The sequence below is a fragment of the Acinonyx jubatus genome, chromosome B4 (genome assembly GCF_027475565.1).
Source record: "Acinonyx jubatus isolate Ajub_Pintada_27869175 chromosome B4, VMU_Ajub_asm_v1.0, whole genome shotgun sequence".
Classification (NCBI taxonomy): domain Eukaryota; kingdom Metazoa; phylum Chordata; class Mammalia; order Carnivora; family Felidae; genus Acinonyx; species Acinonyx jubatus.
Genome location: NC_069387.1, coordinates 45,201,313 through 45,217,807, shown reverse-complemented (window position 1 = coordinate 45,217,807; position 16,495 = coordinate 45,201,313). Strand labels below are relative to the sequence as shown.

The following is a 16,495-nucleotide window of genomic DNA, read 5'->3' as shown; positions in this document are numbered from 1 at the left end:
GAAGAAGAAGGAATGAAGACCTAAAAGAGTAGTATTCATTTATGGATCTTAAAACTTTCATTGTATATGCAATCATTTTGTAGTACTAGTGTTTTTTTAATTAAACTCTGAACTATTATTTAATAATTTAATATGCCAGTATTGAATGAACAATAAAAATTAAGTTGTTAACTCATTTCTAATTCAAGAGATTTGCTGTAAAGATTTATTTTCTAATGAGAAGGGAAACGTAAAGCCAAGGGTAAATCCTGTTAGAAAATGTGAACTGTGTCATTATATGCTTCTGTTACTATGCTTCACTTCTACCATATACCATTCCTTGATACTTGTTTATTGAATATGTTGTCATGCCACCTGTCATGGTAGGGGTAGATAAACATCTAAACATGAACCTGAAATGAATTACTAGTAATTTAAAATCTAAAGATAAATAACCTGCAAATAACCATTTTAACACTTTGTTTTCTTTGACTTCCAAGTATGTTGGAATGTTTTAAAATTCATTTATAGGAGTGCCTGGGTAGCTCAGTCGGTTAAGCGTCCGACTTCAGCTCAGATCATGATCTCATGGTTCATAAGTTCAGGCCCCTTGTTGGGCTCTGTACTGAAGGTCAGAGCCTGGAGCCTGCTTCAGATTCTGTTTCCCCCTCTCTTCTGCTCCTCCCCTGCTTGTACTCTGACTCAGTATAGTGAAACTTTAGGATGAGAAGTCTGGAACACACATGTAATTTTTATGTGTGTGTATTTATATGTGTGTGTGTGTGTGTGTATTAAAATTGTATAATTTTCAGAGGGGCATTAAGAGGTATCTGCTAAAGTCAGGATGGTCTTTTAATAAAGCATGATAAAATACAGTGGTTCTAGTGGGAGGAAAAAGTATTGAGTGGCCCCAGGAGGAGGTCACAGATGTTGGATATGCAATAAACTGTACAGATTGAAGAATTTGGTTGTTGAGAACTTGAAAGATATTTTTGACAAATGGAATCTGTGTTTTTCCAACAGAGTTTGAGAGTCTCAGTGTTGAAATGTTTGTGAGGTTACTGCTTTATAGAGCATACAGGGTTTTTGGTGCTTTCAGTGGTCATTAGGGAACTTTGGTGAAAACACAAATAGTTCTTAAAATTTTTTTTTTGACAGACTTAATTTTATAACTGTAAGGGTGATGATGGCAATTTAGCCAAATATCCATTAAATAGTATGTTTAGAGTTCTGCTTTTTGTGTTCTTGTTGGGGAGAAAGAATATCTTTAAGGATTTGCAGTGTATTTAAAGACAGAAAACTTGGGAGAGAACTTTCCCTTCTTCAAAAGCCTGTTTACTTGCATTATGTAGTGTGTAAGTGGAGAGGGGAAGAGTGTTAAAAAAAATTGGAAGGGCCACAGAGCTCTTGTGGAGGATGGGTAGATAAAAGAGCTTGATTACCACAGTTCTGGAGCAGCATGTAGATCATTTCTATAAGGAATAATACGATAGTACATCATATAAGGGATAATGTGATGGTACATATTCAAGGGAGCTGAATTTATAGGTAACTCTTCACTCAGGATTTGATAATTTAATGATTAAATGAGTCATTCTCATTTTGTGCCCTAAAGCTGATCAGCTTTACTTCTGGGTGTCACGTCTGATAAGTATCTAGGAAGTAAGTTTACCGTATGATTAAAAAATACATTAGAGTTTTTCTGTGGCTAACTTCCCAGTATTGAAGATGAGAAACCACCAAAGACTCAGCTGATCAAGAATATTACTGGAAGAATCAATAAAACTGTGCTTTGAAGGTAGACAGTAGTGTTATTTAAGCTTCTAAGGGATGTTCAGTGAAGGCGTAAAGTTTGCTCAGACACTCAAATATTTTTTCATTACTTTTGAAGGTTGTGGTTAGTGTTGCTTATGTGTAGGAGTGTGTATGTAAATTTACTCCCCCTCCCATTCTTAAAATCTTTTTAATTTTTGGAAAGTTATGTGTCATATGGCTATTTTTAAAATTACACAACTGGAAATAAATAGAATGCAGCCAAATGGTATACATTTGGTAGTTAGCATGATGGAGTGTAAAATTATATTTTAAACTCATGCATTTAAAAATATATTCTATCAGTCTTCAGTGTTGATCTTAAATTTATGTTAAGGATTGTGGTTTTACTGGAAAAGTAATTTTAGATTGAGTACATCACTTATCAAACAGAAGAGATGATTTCCAGATTTATTTTTGGGGGGAGAAATGAAGTTTACTTTCCAGAGAAAGTACATGAAAACAGTGCTGAAGAAAAATGTAGGCCTTATCAGAGTTCCAGTATCCTGGGTTATGGGGTTCAGAAGAGCTGACTGAGCTCTCTCACATCAGCTTATGTAAAAGGAAAGCTATTGAATGACTGGTATTGTTTGAGCCCTGGGAACTAGTGCAGACATCTGTGTGCTTTCGGATGTATGGAGTTCTTTGTGTGATCAGTCCATTTAGCCTAGACTGAAGGAAGATTTTTATTTCCCTCCCTAAATTTGGCCTCTGTTAGTCTGAGATTTTTTTTTTCTTTCTTTCGAGTGATGGCAGTGTAGAATTCAGAATAAGGGGCAGGAAAATGTGTGTATACAAATTGTTCCAGAAATGAACAACCATAGTTAGAGAAAGCAGTATCCTTACTTTATAGGGAGAGATATTCCTGACTGTGTGGCTGCTCTAATTGTAAGTTCCTTAGTCTGTTTCACAATGACTGTACTAATCTTAGTGATGTTGAGGGCCAGCTGTTTCAGGTACACATAAAGCAGTTTTAAGGGTTTTTTGTTTGTTAAGGATCTGTTCATATTTCAAATCCTTTTGGATATTTTTGAAACAGTTAAGCTTTAGTGATTCAGTCTGAAGTGAATTCATACTGAACCACTTTGAATGATACATATTTTTAAAATATATTCTTATCATGAAGAATAATATTTATAGTACTAAGAGCTCTGCTTTAAAAATGCTTGCAGAACTCAGTGGAAAAAGAATAATGTATACTTTCCTCAACAATTATATACATTTAATTGTCATATGTTGAGTATTAAAAGTATTTTCTACACTGTTATGTTCCAGGTGACAAAAATCATTCCTGCCACATAGAAGGTGTTCAATAAATATTTAAAAAATTTTTTAATGTTTATTTAATTTTGAGAGAGAGACACAGACAGAGCAGGAGTGGGGGAGGGGCAGAGAGAGAAGGAGATACAGAATTCAAAGCAGGTTCCAGGCTCTGAGCTGTCAACACTGAGCCCACTGCGGGGCTTGAACCCATGAACTCTAAGATGACCTGAGTCCAAGTTGGCCGCTTAACCAACTGAGCCACCTAGGCACCCCAATAAATATTTTTTGAGTGACTGGATTTTTTATTTTCTTTCATAATCCTTTTAGTTTTCCTTGTTAAGAGGAGAAAATGTTTTTTAAGCAAATGTAAATTTTAGCATCATCTCATGAATTCTACCTCAGTATGGTTTTGATTATAATTTCTTACTTAAAACATAATAAGGTTTTTAGTTTTTTCAATTCAGTTAATCAAGATTATATTTTATGGAAATATAAAAGTCACTTATAAAGTCACTTATAAATAGAAGTCATTTTATCTTTTTGGACTTCAGTTTTCTCATCTCTAATACGATGGGTTTCTTTCAGTTTTGACATTGTTTAAACTTAAAAAGTGAAGATATTTAAATAAGTACTGTATATCAATTTAAAATTTTTTACTTTACAATTACACATTCAAGTCCATAATTTAGTGTATGTTACACTTAGAATTATTTCTGCAGAACAGATTCTTTTTAAAAATTTTTTCTAAAGTTTTTTTTTAATGTTTGTTTATTTTTGAGAGAGAGAGAGAGAGTGCACAAGTGGGGGAAAGGCAAAGAGAGAAGGGGACGGAGGATCTGAAGTGAGCTCTGTGCTGATAGCAGAGAGCTCGGTGTGGGGCTGGAACTCGTGAACCTTGAGATCATGACCTGAGCCAAAGTCAGATGCTTAACCGACTGAACCACCCAGGCGCCCCTTTGCAGAACAGATTCTTAAAATTTGTTTCTACTGCTCTTATTGCATAGGTCATCACACTCAACAACCCCCCCCCCTTTTTTAGGGCTATTCGACTCATAAAACCAGTTTGCCAGTTCTATGTGATGTAAATTGGAAAATACTGTAAACTGTCAAAGGTTCTTTTTGTTTGAAGAATGAAAAAGATAGCAAATTACTTTCAGGCAGATTATATAGGTTAAACATATGTTTGGGAGGTGAGGTTTTGAGATTACTACCCCAAATTTAAGAGAAACGTATTAGAAAAGCCACTAATCCAGGAAATCTGGAATATTGGTTTGGCTTTACCCGCCTCTGGGATATGATGCAAGGTCCTTGAAAATGAAAAGAAAACTTTTTAAGAATAAGTAAGTGTGTGTGTATATGTATATTTTCAAATGTTAGTGTAGGGCTCTTTACTTAAAAAAAAGAAAAATCTTAACCCACATCCAATTTTTACAAGAAATCTTAATCCCATCCAGTTTTTAGTTCTTTATGTCTACTATTCTTTATGTCTACTATCCATTACCCTTAGATTGAGTTTTAATTATGTAGTCAAAATTTTTTTATGTCCTCTATCTCCAGGCCCACTTTTACTGAAGGAATATTAAAAAGGAATATTTGCAGTATAACTAAATGACTTTACCTAGCCCAGTCTCTTAATAGTTTTGGTTTTTCAGTAAACGCTTTCCTTGCTTGCAGCACTGACCTTTTAATTCAGCCTAAGCAGAAAGAAGAATAAAATTTTGTGAGAGTAAACAACAGGATACCTTTAACTGTTTGTATTTTGGTGATCTTACGTACCCTTGCTGTATTCCACTGTGACTGGCTCTTTAGAAACTACAGTAAATTATTTTTAACTGGCACCAAATATTTGTGCCATTGAGCCTTTAAGATTTTGGAAGGAGTTTGCCAGAGAGCTAATTTGTGAGGTAGGAATAAAATGATTGTCTTTAGTCTTTTTCACATTATTTAATATTGATACTGTATTCCTTTTAGAAGTTTTTTTCTTAAGACTTCCTGATTTTTATACTCTTTGGTTTTCCTATCACTTGGACCACTCTTTTCCTTCCTTCACTAGCTCTTGAGATACGGAATAGTAAAAGTGCATCATTTTCTTTATTCTTTCCCTGAGATTATATCCATTTCCATAGCTTTTGCATAGAAGCAGATAGCCAATTATGCTAAAATAGAAAGCTTCATACTAGTCTTTGCTGTAAAACACTGGTTCTGTGTATGAAGGATCTTGCTCCATATCTCAGCAACGTACAGTTTTGAAAGATGTCCTGCAAACTGGGGGAGCCTATTTTCTACCCATTAAATCCTAGAACTGGTAGGAAATCTTGAGGATCTTCTAGCTAAAGGCCTTCACTTTTTGGCTAAAGAAACCAAGGCCTTGGCCAAAATAAGAGACAGCTAGATTCTAATATACAATTTTTTTTTTTTTTGTAATTTGAGAGAGAGAGAGAGAGAGTGAGCAGGGGAGAGGGGCGGAGGTGTGGGGGGGAGGATGCAGGAGAGGGAGAGGGAGGGAGAGAATCTTAAGCAGGCTTCATGCTTGGTGCAGAACTTGATGGAGGGCTCAGTCTCACGACCATGGGGTCATGACTGACCTAAGCTGAAATCAAGCGTTGGACGCTTAACCAACTGAGCCATCCAGGCACGCCAAGACAGCCAGATTCTTAGCTGAGATTTTCCAGTCTCACATTTGGTGCTTTTTTCTTCATGAAAAGCATCTTGATAAAGCTGTGTTTTTTGTTTTGTTTTGCAAATTGAATTACTTTAAAAATGCAACATGGTAGTTTTATTTAAAGAAGGATTTTTGTAAATTCTTTGTTTTTTAGATTTATACTCTATCATTTTTTGTTTTACCATTGCTTTTTGCATGCACTTAGTCCACTTGGGTTCAGCTTCCTTATATTGAAGTATGTTCTTCAGCTTTTTTTAGCAAAAGTTGATTAATTATGAACTCTTGGTCTTCATCTGAAAATGTATTTAGTTTGCCCTCATTTGTTAGTGAAAATTAGCTGATTATAGAATCTGGGCAATAGTTATTTTCATTCAGTTGTAGGAGGGTCTTATGATTTTAATTGTTGCTATGAGAGGTCTGTTATTTTCTAATTAACATTGTGGCTTTGTAAGTACTTTATCTGTTTTTTTTTTTTTTTTTCCTGGTTCTTTAGAAGCAGCCCATAAGCATCTCTTAAGTTTTGATATTTTGCAGCTTTTCCTACACTGTCTAGATGTAGCTCTATTTTTTTTTTTTTTTTTTTAGTCCTGCTTAGAACTCATGTTTGTAAAATCTATTATTATTGTTTGGTAGTTCTAGAAACTTATCATCCATTATTTTTTACTTTTCCCTCATTATCCTTAGAATCCTTTGGAACTCCTTTCTGCTCCATGACTCTTAATCTTGCTTTCATATCGTCTCTTTATTTCTCTGGGCTAGTGTGTAGTTTATTTTTTCACTTGTCTTCCAGATAACTAATTCTTTTCTCAGGTGTGCCTAATTTTGCAGTTTAATGAATCAGTTGAGCTTTTAATGTCAGTGACTATGCTTTTCTAGAAGCTCTTTGTACTCCTCATTTAAAAGACTTATGAGAAAATGTCAGCCTACATGAAAGTAGAGAGAATAGCATACCAATAATTTTAGACTTACAAAAAAGTTACAAAAATAGTACACCCTGCATCCCTTAAGATTAACATTTTATTTAACCATAGAACAGTTATATAGACCAAGAAATTAATGTTGATATAGTACTGTATCTCTGTATACCATATTTAAATTTGTCCAGTTTTCCTACTAGTGTCCTTCTGGTCTAGGATCCCATATTGCATTTAGTTGGTATCTACATAGTCTTTTCTAATCTGGGACATTTTAGCAGTCTTTGTCTTTATAACCTTGACCTTTTGAACATTACTGGACAGTCATTTTTTAGAATGTCTCTCAATTTGGGTTTGTCTGATGTTTTCTTATGATTTGATTAAGGTTATACTCTTTTGGCAAGAATACCACAGAAGTGATGTGTGCTCTTCTCAGGGCATCCATCATATCAATAGTGCATGGTATGAATCCTGGCGATGTTATATTTGATTACTTATGATGTTGTCTACCAGAGTGTTTTTTTTTTTTTAAACTGGATTTACTGTTATTTTCCTTGCAGTAAATATTGGAAGCTATGTAGTTACCTTGTTTCTCATCATTCTTTTATCCACTAATTTAGGCATTCTTTGATGGTTTTGCCTGCCAACGATGATTGCTGTGGTTTTGCCACATGGTGATTTTTCTAGTTCCATTGTTTCTTCCACATGTATTATTAAATTCTACTTTAATGAAGAACTATCTTGTTCTTCCCACTTATTTATTTAAGTATTGTTTATATTAGTATGGGCTCATGTGCATTCCTTTAATTCTATAGATTATAGTCCAGTATAATGTCATCATTTTTTGCTTAAACTGTCCCAGATTTGGCCATTTCTGTGTCCTTTTGATAAGTCCTCATCATTTTTTGAGTACTTATAATGGTCTTACCGTGGAAGATGTTTCAGACTTATCTTGTCCTTTTTCTACTTCGTGCTTAGAATCAACCATTCCTCCAAGGAGCTCTGTCTCCTTTAAATGGAAAATGGTATTTATTTATTTATCTATTTATCTATTTATGAGAGAGAGAGAGCGAGTGAGAGAGCTGGGGAGGGGCAGAAAGAGAGGGAGACACAAAATCCAAAGCAGGCTCCAGGTTCTGAGGTGTCAGCACAGAGCCTGATGTGGGGCTCGAACCCACAAACTATGAGATCATGATCTGAGCCAAAGTCGGACACTTAACTGACTGAACCAGCCAGGCACCCCTGGAAAATGGTATTTAGAAACTAAGATCTGGAAGCTAAGTGTGTTCATTGCTACTAGGTTTTCATTGCTTTTAAGACCTCTCAGTACACAGAGTTAAGAAATACATGGATGTGTACATGTGCACATAGTTCTGTGTATTTTCATCTTTGTCTATATATTCAAAAAAACATGAGTTCATTATATCCAGTTCCAACCCACTGCTGCAAAATTATATTACAGTCTTGTCCTTTTCTTCTTTTGGTCTGTTCTGTGATATTGAGAAACCTGGTCTTATGCACAGTATATTTTTGTATATGTTGTGTGCAAACCTAGTGTGCAAGGGTTTCAGAATTGCTAACCTATTCTATGAGTAACAAATTTACTGTCTAGAATACAATGCTATGAAACTACTGTCCATAGAGTCAAAATACTGTCTTTGAAATTTATTTAGGTAATTTCTTTCTTATCTGTTGCAGTGTGGCTATGTTCTTCATTTATAAAACAATTGTTACTGTTTGTATACCATTTCAGATGTTCCCCTGTATCCTAGCTGATTTTAAGTATTGATTTATATTGGAGTTTGTCAAACAATTGCCATTTTTAAAGAGTTAGAAATAACACAAAAAGTTATACTCTGAGTAGTGTCCTTCTTCCCCATCTCTTTTACCCTGGTCCTATTCCCCCTTCCTGTCCAGTCTGTTCCCTCTTATTTATAGGTATTTTACTTTCATTAATTTTTGGTTTTATCTTCTTGAATTCCTTTTTGCACAAATGAGCTAATGCACGAGTGTTCTTTTATAGTTCTGTGTGTTTCCGTCTTTGTCTACATATGAAAAGAACATGAGTTCATGTTGATAACTCCAGTTCCAGTCCACCACCGCAAAATTACATACTAGTCTTGTCCCTTTCCTCTTTTGGTCCATTCTGTGATAGTGGAAGCCTGGTCTTATCCACCTCCCCCTGCCTTTTTTCTCCTCTCATCCTGTTGCCTTACTGGCAAGATTGTACACTTATCCAGTAGAATGTTGTAGATTTTGGATTTTCTAAGTGATCCTTGTAATGTTTGACTTACTTTTATGTTTACATTTCTTATAAAATGAAATTTAAAATAGAAGACTTAGTGACAAATTCAACATTTTGCACGAATGCTTCATAGGTAGTACTAAGTACTTTGTATTCATCACATCAGAAAGCACATAATATCTTGTCCTCCTTGTAGTGATACTAAGATAGTTCATTAGGTTCAGATGGCGAAAGTTAACATCTTTATTATAAAGCTGAGTTTTTCCTCTTATATCCTTCACATATTTGTGGGATGATCCTTTTGTACCATGCCAATATCCAGTTCCTCATCTATTGATTGTTTTAACACCCACTGAACATTATTTTTTTGTATTATTTCATTAGGAATATGTTACTGTTTTATGATGTTCTATCTCATGTATTTTATTCCATATTTCATGTGTTTTAATCTTTTTAAATATTTATAATCTATCAGATTGCTCGGTTGTCTAAAGTTTTTAGAAATTCACTTCTGTGCTTTGTTATATTTGCTGTTTCTTGCTTAAGGTGAACTGTTGTTTCCATAGGTACTGTATAGTTTCGGATTGTGAGCTGATCTTCAGAGGAGTTACTGGCCTCCGGGGTGGGGGGTTGGTGGTGCATATCCCTCCAGAGAGGTTTTAGTTTCCTTCTGCTAACCACCCTACAGGGTTTCCAGGGACAACTTTATTTTCTATTTTTAAATTGAAATATAATTTCTATACAGTAAAATGCACAGACCTTGTTTATGCGGTTTTAGCAGATGTGTACACCTATGTTATCACCTTGTTTAAGCAGAGATCGTTTTTTACATTTAATTTTTGGAGTTCGAAGTTCCTGTACCATGTACAGAGAATTAATTCAACCTCTAAACCGATGTGAGGGCAGTGTGTGGTTACAAAGTCTTTGCTGATTTTTCCTACCTTTGCAGAACCTAGGCCAAGACTGAAAAGCTCCTTTGCCTTCCTCTGCCAGTGGCAGATTTTTGTATTTCATTGTTCCCAGGGAGTCTGTGAAATGTGCAAGAATCTTCTCACAGTGTGTTTCTTATGTGTCAAGGCCTTATCTTCCCTGTTTTGCTGCTGAAACAGAAGTCCCTCAGTTTCTGAGATGAGAACATCCTAAAGGGTTGTTGTAACATCAAGCATGTACTGCTTTTTACCTCCCTGTTCATTTTTGGCTGTCTAGAGATTTCTTCCCCTACTTTCATGATACTTAGCTCTATATTTAAAAGCTTGTTTATGTATTTTTATTTTGTGTATATGTATGTCTTAGTCTGTTTGGGCTGCTGTAACAAAATAGTGAGTGGCTTATAATGACAAATTTATTGCTTACAGTTTGGAGGCTGGGAAGTCTAAGATTAGGGTGCCAGCATGGTCCCCTTCTGGTGAGGGCCCTCTTTTTGGTTCTTAGCTGGTGCCTTCTTGCTGTGTCCTTACATGGTGGAACAACGTAGGGGTTTCTTTGTAGCTCTGTCCTCATTACTAAGCACCTCTCAAAGGCTCCACATCTTATCACCTTTGAGGGTTAGAATTTCAACATACGAATTTTGAGGGGACACAAACATTCAGACCATGGCAATGTATAAATCAAATAAAAGTGGTTCTAGAGGTTTTGTAAAAGAAGGGTTTTCTGCTTATTTTATTATTAAATTATCAGAAATAGAAATTCTAACTTTCATGTTTTTAAATACTGCCTTTTCTTATTGTGGATATATATGCAAGATAAGCATTATACTTACTAATATGTGTATTAATGACTTTTAATTATAGGTAGGATTAAATAGGTAACTTCAAGAATCACAAAATGATTTATGATCAAGTATAGATCTGGTTCATTTAGTTTTTATGACTCAATTCTAAATGTTCTCTTTATTAGCCACCTTTGTGTGTAATTACATCTTGTAAAGGGTACAAAACCTAAACCAGTTTAGGTTTATTGAAACTGAGCGCTTCTGGATATTTTTGTTAGGGGAAACTGGATTCAGAATGGAGAACATACTAGACTAGGGTTTGTGAACATTTTGGAAAATTTATTATTTTATCCTTACCTAAATTGTAGACATTATTATGCTTTGGATTGTAGTAAATTTGTATAAAATGGTTGATATCTAGTCTGATTGTCAATTGAGGTATTTTTACTTCCTGGTATAAGAAATTTTGATGTTTTAAAAACTTAACAGTTTCTTTACTTACTGTAATTACTTCCTAATTAAAATAAAACCTGTCTTCAACCCTTCACTTCATTTAAAATTTATTTTCCAGAAAGTATTGCAGTGGATATCAGGCCAGATACAACAATAAAATTACATTTGTATGGAAACTAGTGAATAGCATTTAACAACCTGGTACTGGTTCATGATTTTTGATGAATAGCAGATGTGAATACTATTGCAAACTGGCGCTGTAACTGTATATGTTTAATTCTTCAGTATCAAGTCAGAATGTTTATCTTCTCTTAAGTCAAAGCCAAAACAGAACCCATTGAAGCCAAAATAAATTAGGGGCCAAATAGACCACATAATTGAGAGCTAGTAATAATTGTTGCTGAAGATTTTTTTCTATATGAGCCTGTAGCCTGGCCTGTGAGAAGCCACAGGCAACATTTATCAAACAGTCTTGCATCCTAAGGATACTAAAATTGGCTTTTCAATATGATGCGGATAAAAAACTTTTGCAGAATATATTACACAGCTAGTTGAATTTAGACACTTTATTGTTGAGTACATTCAGGTAATCATAGAGTTTCTAAGCTAGGTTAACTCCCCAAACAAAAAAACTAAGCTAAACCAAACCTACTTTTTAATATGTGTACCCCAATTATTTTTTATTTTTGGAAAGATACAGTGATGTAGTCAAGGAGTTTACCTTGTAGTCTTATTTTAAAGCAGGTGGTTTAAGAGGGAGGTGTCAAGCCTCAGTGTCAGATATTCCTCATTCTAATAACAAAATATTTAAGTCATATTCTAACAGAGAATATAGAGAATGTTTTTTTCCTCAGAAATCTTTTTTTCCCCTGCATCCTAAAATCTCTATTCTGCGGCAGTCTGTTTTTATTTAACTGATAGATCTTTAAAAAGGTTACACCTTTCTCTTATTGGCTGGTGCCCAACCCCCTTTAAAGATTAACTTTGTCTTAAAAGTACTAGCACCCAAAGATTGCTCTTGATGAAGTCTGACACCTTAGTATGACTGACACTCAGGCTTCTAGCAGGTGCTCCACACTCAGCGTGGAGCCTGACACAGGACTTGATCCTACAGCCTTGGGATCATGACCTGATCCAAAATCAACAGTTGGTCTCTCAACTGACTGAGCCACCCAGGTGTCCATATGCTGTATATTTAGTTCTGGAAATGGCCTTCACTTACCTTTCCAATGCAGATGTAACTCTTGATGACTTATTTGACATTCATTGCCCCCATGATGCTTTCTATTGGCAACTCTACCCTAGCTGTTTCTGGAAATTTTGAAGTCAGAATTATTTTGAAATATGACAAACAGAAGTCCCTAAAGGATCCAATTTTGTTTTTAAATTATCTGTATTTAATAAATTAATGTGAAAAACTCTAAAGTTAAAGTTTACTGAGAATTTTTAAAGCTCTTTTATAAACTTGGGATTTTTCTAGTGTACATAATCTTTCTGATACATAGAATGGACCTTTAATTTCTTTTAATACCTAGGTGTCTGTTAAGTTTATAGAGATATCGTATCTTTGTACCATGTCTGGATTATACATATTTGAGAACAGAGCATGGTACTCTTATCTTGTACTACACTTGTACTAAGGGATGTAAATTGGTATTCATTACTGTAATTCAGCTTTGTCTCCTCACCTGGCTCAAATAAAGTCCTCAGATAATCATAACCCAGTTTAACAGAGTAAGTCTTCTGTATCTACTTTGGGTACAGGAGATACTTTATCTGATTTTGGAGGACAAATCCCATTAGATGTTTTCTTTCCTCTGTTAGGGTTGTTCTTTTCCCCTCATGCTGAATGATGGATGAGTTTGGGTTTACAAAATGGAACTATCCGTGTGATCAGCTGCCATAGTTCTCCAACATCACATCCCTTTATAGTGTCCTCTGAGCAGGGCTCAATAACTTCCACTCCTTTTGGATCAGCTTCATTGATGCATCCCTGAGTGCCATGAATGCTTCTCTCCTGACTCTCTAGGACCTGTTGCCATTTTACTGTGCTCCTTGGAGAGGGACAAAGTTGCATAAAGCAGATTCTGAGCCTGAAGCCTAGGGAAAAATATTATGTGACTGCTGTGGAGAGGACCCAAGCACAGAGCCTCATTCTGCTGTCAGGTCATTCCGTTACTGGAGACACCCACTTGTTGCATTTTAAGAATAACATTAATTTCTTTCAGGCTCTGTTTCTTATTCTTCCCTGTGGATACATAATTTAGCTGCCTTTGGGAAAAAGTACCAATTGAAGATTTGGTACCAAACTTACTGACCAATACAAATGAGTACTAAGCTTTATAGAACAGCAAACTGAAGCAAAAGGGCTTTGTCTTTTTTTTTTTTTTTTAAGTTTACTTATTTTGAGAGAGTGAGAGAGAGAAAGAGAGTGTGTACACATGAGCAGGGGAGGGGGTAGAGAGGGAGAGTGAGAGAATCCCAAGCAGTCTCCACACCGCCAGCGCAGAGCCTGATGCGGGGCTCGAACTCATGAACTGTGAGATCATGACCTGAGTCAAAACCAGGAGTCAGATGCTGAACTGACTGAGTCACCCAGGTGCTCCACATTTTTTAAAATTTATTTTTATTTTTAAATTTTTATTTAAATTCAAGTGAGTTAACATATAGTTAACTGTATGTTTCAGGAGTAGAATTTAGTGATTCATCACTTAACTGTAACACCCAGTGCTCATCCCAACAAGTAAGTGCCCTCTTTAATGCCCATCACCCATTTAGCCCATCCTCCCAACCCAGCACCCCTCCAGCAGCCCTCAGTTCTCTGTATTTAAGAGTCTCTTATGGTTTGCCTTCCTCTCTGTTTTTATCTTATTTTTTCTTCCCTTCCCCTGTGTTCATCTGTTGTGTTTCTTAAATTCCACATAGGAGTGAAATCATATTTGTCTTTCTCTCACTGACTTATTTCACTTAATACATCCCACCTGTTTTTTTGTAGACTTATTTATTTTTTTAATAAATTAAATTTTTTTTTAATGTTTATTTTTGAGAGAGATAGAGACTGAGTGCAAGCAAGGGAGGGGCAGAGAGAGAGGGAGACACAGAATCCGAAGTAGGCTCCAGGCTCCGAGCTGCCAGCACAGAGCCCGATGCGGGGCTCAAACTCGCAAACCACGAGATCACGAATGACCTGAGCTGAAGCCAAACGTTCAACCGACTGAGCCACCCAGGCGCCCCTTATAAAATTTTTTTAATATTTATTTGTTTTTGAGAGACAGAGAGAGAGAGGGAGACACAGAATCCGAAGCAGGCTCCAGGCTCTGAGCTGTCAGCATAGAGCCTGACATGGGGCTCAAACTTATGAACCGTGAGATCATGACCAGAGCTGAAGTCAGACGTTTAACTGACTGAGCCACCCAGGTGCCCCATTTTGTAGACTTTTTTAAAGAGAAGTTTTAGGTTCACAGCAAAATTGAGTGTGACAAAATCTTTCTTTCTTTCGTTCTTTCTTTTTTAAAAAATGCTTATTTATTTATTTGAGAGAGACACTGAGAGCGTGAACGGAGGAGGGATAGAGAGAGACACAGAATCTGAAGCAGGCTTCAGGCTCTGAGCTGCCAGCACAGAGCCTGATGTGGGGCTCAGACCCATGAACCGCAAGATCATAACCTAGGCCAAAGTTGGATGCCTAACCGACTGAGCCACCAGCACCACCCCCTGCCCTCTCTGCTGGGACAAAATATTTCTAATTCCTCCCTTCTGTAATAAAAACTTTTATTTTCTATTCATTTATTCCTTCTCTAATGCTCTTCCTTTCTTTAATGTAGATCTGAGTTTCTTATTTATATCATTTTCTTCTCTTTTCAGAACTTCTTGCAAGGCAGGTCTACAGGCAAAAATTCCCTCAAGTTTTGTTTGAGAAAGTCTTTTTTCACTTTTGAAGAATAATTTTGGAGGGTACAGAATTCTAGGTTGGTAGGTTTCCCCGGACCTTTCACCTCTCTAAATACTTCAAATATTTCAATCCAGTCTTTTCTTGCTTGCATGGTTTCTGAGGAAAAGTTAGATGTCATTCTTATCTTTGCTCCTCTGTATCTGAGGTGTGTTTTTTTCTTCTGGATTTTGTTTTCCCGAGATTTTTTCTATGTCTTTGAATTTCTGGGGTTTAAATATTTGCTTAGGTGTAGGTTTTTGTTTTTTTTGTTTTTTTTTGTTTTTTTAATGTATTTATGCTGCTTTGCTGTTCTGTGAGCTTCTTGGATCTGTGGTTTGGTGTCTGACATTAATTTGGAGAAATTCTGAGTCATTATTGCCTCACATATTCCTTTTTCTTTTCCTTCTGGTATTCTCATCATGCATATGTGTATCTTTATGTTATATCTTTTGTAGTTGTCCCCCGGTCCTTGGATATTCTGTTCTGTTTTGACACACGCCCCCCCCCCCCCACCCCCCCCAGTCGTTTTTCTCTTTGGCTGTTTCTGTGGACATATCTGTAAGCTCAGATTCTTTCCTTAGCTGTGTCCTGTCTACTATTGATTCCATTAAAGGCATTCATTTCTGTTACAGTGTTTTTGATCTCCATCTTTTTTTTTTTTATTCTTAGAATTTCCTCCATCTCTTGGGTCCTATTACCGATCTGTTCTTACATGTTGCCTTTCTTTTCCATTAGAGTCCTTGGGATATTAATTATGATTGTTTAAATTTGTAGTCTGATAATTCCAACATGCCTACCATATCTGAGTCTGTTTCTGATGCTTGCTTGCCTTTTCAAAATAATTTTCTTTTTAATATGCCTTATAATTTTTCGTTGAAAGCCAGCTATAATATACTAGGTAAAAGGAATTGCAGTAAATTGGCCTTCAGTAATGTGTTGAGTAATGTGTTTTGGGAGAGGAGAAGCATTCTATAATTCTTTCACTGGGGCCAAGTTTTGTTGGTTTGGTTTTTTTTTTAAGTTTACATCCAGGTTAGTTGGCATATAGTGCAACAATGATTTCAGGAGTAAATTCCTTAATGCCCCTTACCCATTTAGCCCATCCTCCCTCCCACAGTCCCTCCAGCAACCCTCTGTTCTCTCTATACTTTTTTTTATTTAAAAAAAATTTTTTTTAACGTTTTTATTTATTTTTGAGACAGAGAGAGACAGAGCATGAACGGGGGAGGGTCAGAGAGAGGGAGACACAGAATCTGAAACAGGCTCCAGGCTCTGAGCTGTCAGCACAGAGCCCGATGCGGGGCTTGAACTCACGGACCGCGAGATCATGACCTGAGCTGAAGTCGGCCGCTTAACCGACTGAGCCACCCAGGTGCCCCTCTCTGTTCTCTATATTTAAGAGATGTTTTGTCCCCTCCCTGTTTTTATATTATTTTTGCTTCCCTTCCCTTATGTTCATCTGTTTTGTATCTTAAATTCCTCATATGAGTGAAGTCATGATATTTGTCTTTCTCTGACTAATTTT

General features: G+C 36.0%; 2 protein-coding genes across 4 annotated transcripts in view; one reads left to right on the top strand and one right to left on the bottom strand.

The window, feature by feature from the left end:
• The window catches only part of LRP6 (LDL receptor related protein 6), a 175,917-nt gene that overhangs the window by 24,877 nt on the left and 134,545 nt on the right, over positions 1-16,495 (top strand). The window lies entirely within an intron of this gene.
• Positions 1-16,495, bottom strand: part of LOC113592969 (uncharacterized) — a 209,131-nt gene that overhangs the window by 68,852 nt on the left and 123,784 nt on the right. The window lies entirely within an intron of this gene.